The following is a 6,152-nucleotide window of genomic DNA, read 5'->3' as shown; positions in this document are numbered from 1 at the left end:
GGTGCCCGTGGTTTAATATGCTGCTTAAACATTAGACCATAGTGTTAGCAGCTTTTGTCTTTTTTGGTACTATTGCAATGACGCACTATATGTTGTGATAAAACAACCCCCTGACTTAAGCAAGCAATCTTCCAGCTTCGTCGTGAGATGTTCTCAGGCAGTTAGAGGTCAGAAATGTGGACCACATTTGCCAATGCAAGCAGCAAAGATTTGATTTACATGAGCATATTTTAAAGCAATCAGGTGACATTCCTTATTAACTGAGGTTTGCTCTGATCGATCAGACAACAATTTCATTTTGTGCCACAAACATTTGCAAATGACAAAAGAAGGAACAGTCAGCTGCTGGCATCACCTCCCCACGCTATTAATAACTGATAGCTTAAGCCTGTTTTAGGCTTGCTTTCAATTTGTTTTTCTTACAAGATTCTGTACTTATTCTCTACTTCTTACTGTTTGTAATCCTTTTCGGAACAAAAATTCAAGTGGTCTTCCAGCGGTGAGTTTCACCAGCTAATAATAGTGACACAGAAGGTGTTTTTCCGGTGTGTCTCTGAATGTATTTATTGGAAACATAATCCATCATATTATGCTACACAATGACCCATAAGGAGTTTAACACTCTAACAGCAACTTCTTTTTGTCACTGCTCCAAACGGCCTGTCAACTTGTAAAAAATACAGTCAGATTTAATTACATACTATATTTCTCAATGACTAGTATTTTTGTGTTTGTATTATTCTTGTGCTTTTTGTTCATTGCTACGACCTATGTTCATGTTATTTGGAGTGAATTGTGTTCTTGTTGAATGTGGAATGCTCTGTGGCAGTAATTTTTGGCTATCAGACAGCTATGGTTTCTTGTTTGCTTGATGCACCAAGCAAGGTCTGTTTTACACTGAACATATACTATCCTCTCGTTCCAAGACAGCCACACAGAAAGCTTTCATGCAAACAACGGTATACTATATTTTGAAGTATATGGATACTTCACAACCTTTGCAGGAAATTATTTGTACTCAAAACTTTTTAGTGGTTTGCAGCAGCCAGATTAATACATGAAACTCAAATAAAAAGAATAAAAAAAATAGACCCTCTAAATAGCAGGTGAACATTAAGCAGTAGGTGAAGGCTGCTGGCTTGTGCCTCAAGAGCTTCTCACATTCTCTTGAACTGTGGAGCTAAAACTGGCTTTACAAAACTCTTCAACGCTAGTGCCAAAATGTAACCCAGTTAATTTAACATTCCCTGTATTCTGTGGCCTCAATCCCTCCATCTCAAATGTCACTGTTTGAAATGTGATATTCTGCTGTTAACTGATCAAAGAATGTATGAGTCGAGTTGTAATGCTGAAAAACACTATATGGATAGAAGTACTGGGGCACCTATATATTACCCCTACAGGAGCTGGAATTGAAACCAATTCCATGAAGCTCCCAGTGCACAGTTTTTGTCCTGATGTGAATGCCAGAGGAGGTTTTGATCACTGCAGTTATTGAGTCAGCAGTGCAAAAAATAACCCTTAAAGTTGATAATGGAAGATAAAATACATTTCAAAAAGTGACAAAATCCATCCACAGACACACATAAATACAAACTGGCATTGCAACAGTGGCATTCTTACTGTGTAACTGTGTGTTTAGCATCCTATTACTTCCTTCACATATGTTTGTACAGGTAGACTACATAGATGCTTTATTTTATATACCACAGGACTGAAAACACCTGAATTCAAAGATTAAAGGGTGCGGCCTGTCACTTTTGTCCATATAGTGTACGTGAAACATACTGCCAGCAACACAACAGAATAAGAATGTTTTATTCCTTTCGTGTTATCAAATAATAAGTTGAATCCTTCCTTAAAATCCATACAAGCCACACACAGGTCGAAGTTGTCTCGAGTCTTAGCTGTTAACTGTGCAGATGTAAGTTGTTCTAAAACTGTTGACTCTCATGCTGTCTGCACCTGTAACGCATGCTGTAGTCTACATACAGATGCTGTAGGCACATTTTCACTTGCACAACTTAGTATGACTTCCAAAGAATTGAGCCATACATGAGATTTGCCATAAGTACAACCTACGAGACAGCAAAGCCGAGTTGGTTCTTTTAAACATCACAATGAAGCACAGGTAGTGTCACTAGCACATACAGAAATACAGGAGTTTAGCCTATTTTTTGCCAGTAAACTGCGGTCCACCTAATCAAAAGGAATTTTGCTTTAAGTCAAACACAAAGGATCATATTTTGCATTAGCAAATTTCTTCTGAGCTGCAGGTAGAGCAAAGCCAGCAATAACGTCACTGAAAAGTATCTGTAACACATGTCGGTACTGAGCTGAAGTTAATTATTTTAAGTGTTTAAAGCAATGTAGAAAATGTGCCTCGGTACACCTCAATACTTCCAGCTTGCTGAATGTAACGTGTCCCTTTCCTTCTGCATGGCTCTTCAAAAAGCTCAAAGGTTCTTGTTTTCATCATGTGTCACTTTGTGATAAGAGTCATGTTTCTGTGGGCACCTATTTATGTTGTATCCATGCTTCAAGGAGGCCTCAGCTTTTCATTTGGGAGAATCTGTGACATTTTTAATTCTCTCTATATTGATAGTATCTCTTTTGGAGTTTCTGTTCTTGCTGGAAAATGAATAAAACAGTACTAAAACAATTTTTTTGATGTCATATTTGACTGCACTGGTGTAATAATGTAATGGTGGGGAAACTCAGGCAGCAATGATCCCTAGCAGGAAACACAACTCCAATCCTTACTCTGTCAAGCACAGATGGGAGTCTCAGCCCAAAATCCACAGAATCCAAATGATCTGCCAGCTTTCACAGGAAGCCCCCACAGTTTCTATGTCCACATGTTAGAGTTGTTTTGGCAACATGAGGGGGAAATGTTATGACTAATCAGCATACAGAATATATATTTCGTTACTCAGTTTATGATAATGCACTTGGGGGGAGGGTTGAAAAAACTGTTAGAAAATTGACTTGTTTCGCTAAATTTGTATTTTAAATTGCATTTAAAATGTAAATGCATTCTCTTTTATAAAATAGTGTGTTAAAAAAAATATCAGCGTACATATTGACTGAAAGACACTGTCAGTTTTTATGTACAATCTACATTTAGCATTCATTAAATCATGCCAATAAATATACATTCCATTTTTGTTGCTTTCAGATAAATATATAAATATGCCTTTCGTGATCTTTTTGCATTCTTCTGTTAAGACCTCTAGCAATATCCTAACATCTGTTGTCAATATTATTGTAGGATAGTTTAGGGGAGCAATGAGTGTTTACTCAGAGCATAGGCCCTATTAAACTCAGTTCATCATTATCTACGAGTTTCTGTGTAGCCTTCAAATAAATATATGGTAGATACGTCCTTATTCACAAAGGGTGACCACAGTTGGTAGCTCCGCATGTCTGATTTGGCAGATTCTTTACCCTGGATGCACTTCCTGACACATCCCAATAGAGATGTCTTCTCCTAAGACTGAACAGGGATGTTTTGCTTCTTAGATAAATATGTAAACCACACACGAACCACATAGCCACAAACAAATTTTCTACTCAATACAGTACCACAGTTTAGGATAAGCTAGTAATATGACATAACACGCGCAAAATAAAATGCGCGGCTTGGAGTATTTACGGTAATCGCGAGGGGAAACCCCAGCATCTGATTGGTCGAGCTGCCGGGTTCTTCTACAGCGTGTCCTCTCCTCGCGACTCAATCTGGTGTATGTGTGCTGGCAGGCAGGCTAATCCCAGGGTCAGTCCACAGAAGTTAGGCACAGCGTTGTGCCTAACAGACATTGAACGGCAGTATTATATTACTCAAGAGCAGGTAAGCGAAGTCGTTGTTCTCTAAATTGTAGAAAGTGTGTGTCATTTGAGAACTTCCTGCTTACTGAGCCAAGAGAGATGGCAAGAAGCAGTGCTGTGATGAGTAATTGACTGCATTTAGCTAAGTCATCCGAATAAAAAGTGCCTAGTGTCGGTGTGCTTAATCAGTTTAGCAGCTTCAGACATTAAGACTTAGGTGACAGAGGTGTTCAAATTCGACACCCTCTGCTTTATTTTAACTTAAAGCTAGCAAAAGGTTAGCTTGTAGCTGCTGTGGTTGTGAGGCTAATGGCTTGCAGTTGTGGTGGTGTTTTTGAAAGATCTCCAACAAGGTCACATTTGGCATTTGCCCCCAACTATCTTCTCATTCCTTTGAGTGTTGCAGGTTCTGCTAATATTTAACCTCCACAGGTGGGTTTTTTACGTTCAGTGATCAGACACACTGACAGGGTGAGTGAGAAAGACTGAGAACAATAACCTGTTAGTAAGGCCACACCTAACAGCTGTGTTAAGTCTGTCTGGTCAGTTGAGGAAACTAATAACCTAAAGTATCATCTGTCTTCAAACCACTTTACCCTGATCATGTGAGACCATAAAAAGGTTTACACTTAAAATCATGCATGTGGGTGAGATTCGGAGCTTGAAAAAAGGTGCCCAGTGTGCACAAGAGGGTGGATTGAATGCATGCTATTACATTATGACTGGTTTAGTTACCACAATTGTTGTTTGCACCAGTTATTATTTCAGAACCAATAAGAAAAGATTTATTAGCAGTTTAAATTGTACTGCCTTATTTGTCTCATCTGTTTACAAAGAAATTAAATTACCAGTTCTCCACAGGAAGACAGGTGGCAAGTGAGATGCCTGATTTTGAATGGCATTTAATTAAACGTATCTAAGTTATGGTTTCTAAACTTACAGAGCATCTGTATCTAGCTGCAGTACTGGTGAGCTCATGCTGTACATTTTCTGATCTCAGCACAATTTTGCTATCATTTTGATTCCCATTTAGAGCAGTCCAGGTGCATAATTATAGGCAGGTTTCTTGTCTCCATTCATACTCTGTTTGCAGACAATTACTCCTACAAAAAGTCCCAAGCACTTTCTGGCTGTAATAGTGTGCATTCATGCTCTGTGTTACAATAATGATGCGAAGCTGGCACATGTACAAAGATTACCTTGTTTGCTACAAATGGAAAAATAATTTGGTATCTACACCACATCAAACATTATCCTTCCCATTAGCCGGGGCCTTTTTTTTGCTTCTGAAAGAGGTCGCAAACCTAACCTGTGGACAAGAAAAGATCTTTGTACAGTTTGAGTCATAAAGACTGTCATTTCACAGACGCTGCATCGAGACAGCTTCCTCTTTGATATCAAATCAACAGATCATTAAAATGTCTGCTGGTTGTGTTTGAAATGTAGTCTGGTATGACTTATGACTGTTAAAAGAGCTAGGATCTCAAATTCCTTCACCCTAAATGTAGGTATGAGCTGTGCAGGGCAAGTGTTCACTGTACAGAATGTATTAATACCTTTATCCTGTATATTCCTGTCTTGGAAGTGTTGAAATTGCATTTTCTAAAGTGCTAATCATGGGCTTGCTCAAGATGGTCTTTCATAGGGAAGTGCTCAGCTGCTGAAATCTTACAAAAATGTTACTTTCAATTTTATGCAAAAGGACAAATGCTAGATTAAGGTGTTTGCAGCATGTGGCATTGCGCTGAAAGGAACTGATTGGTAGAGATGTGTGAAGTGAAATGCTCTATCAGCATGACTCAGCATTTTTTGAGGGGAGCCCCAGCACATCAAAAGTACCAAACAAGCAACTAGAGGCTGTTGCTGCGCGTTATGATTTTTCTAAACAAGCCGGAAATCAAGAGGAACTACAAATGGAAAAATAATTTGGTATCTACACCACATCAAACATTATCCTTTCCATTAGCCGGGGCTTTTTTTTGCTTCTGAAAGAGGTCGCAAACCTAACCTGTGGACAAGAAAAGATTTTTGTACAGTTTGAGTTATAAAGACTGACATTTCACAGACGCTGCGTCGAGACAGCTTCCTCTTTGATATTAAATCAACAGATCATTAAAATGTCTGCTGGTTGTTGGAGCTGCTTATACAGTCTGCCGCTTTAATGCTGCTTTCTAAGCAGCATCTCGTCCAGCTGGCTCCACTTGTTGTTTCCTTCATCCAGACATTATGGTCAAATAGAGGGATACATAATTCAGTGTGAAGTGCTTGAATTTGTTGATCAGAAAAGGATAGGCTAATTTGCTTTTCAGTTGTTTTCTTGTTTT

Source organism: Neolamprologus multifasciatus, chromosome 12 (genome assembly GCF_963576455.1).
Source record: "Neolamprologus multifasciatus chromosome 12, fNeoMul1.2, whole genome shotgun sequence".
Classification (NCBI taxonomy): domain Eukaryota; kingdom Metazoa; phylum Chordata; class Actinopteri; order Cichliformes; family Cichlidae; genus Neolamprologus; species Neolamprologus multifasciatus.
Note: the sequence above shows the minus strand (reverse complement) of the source record.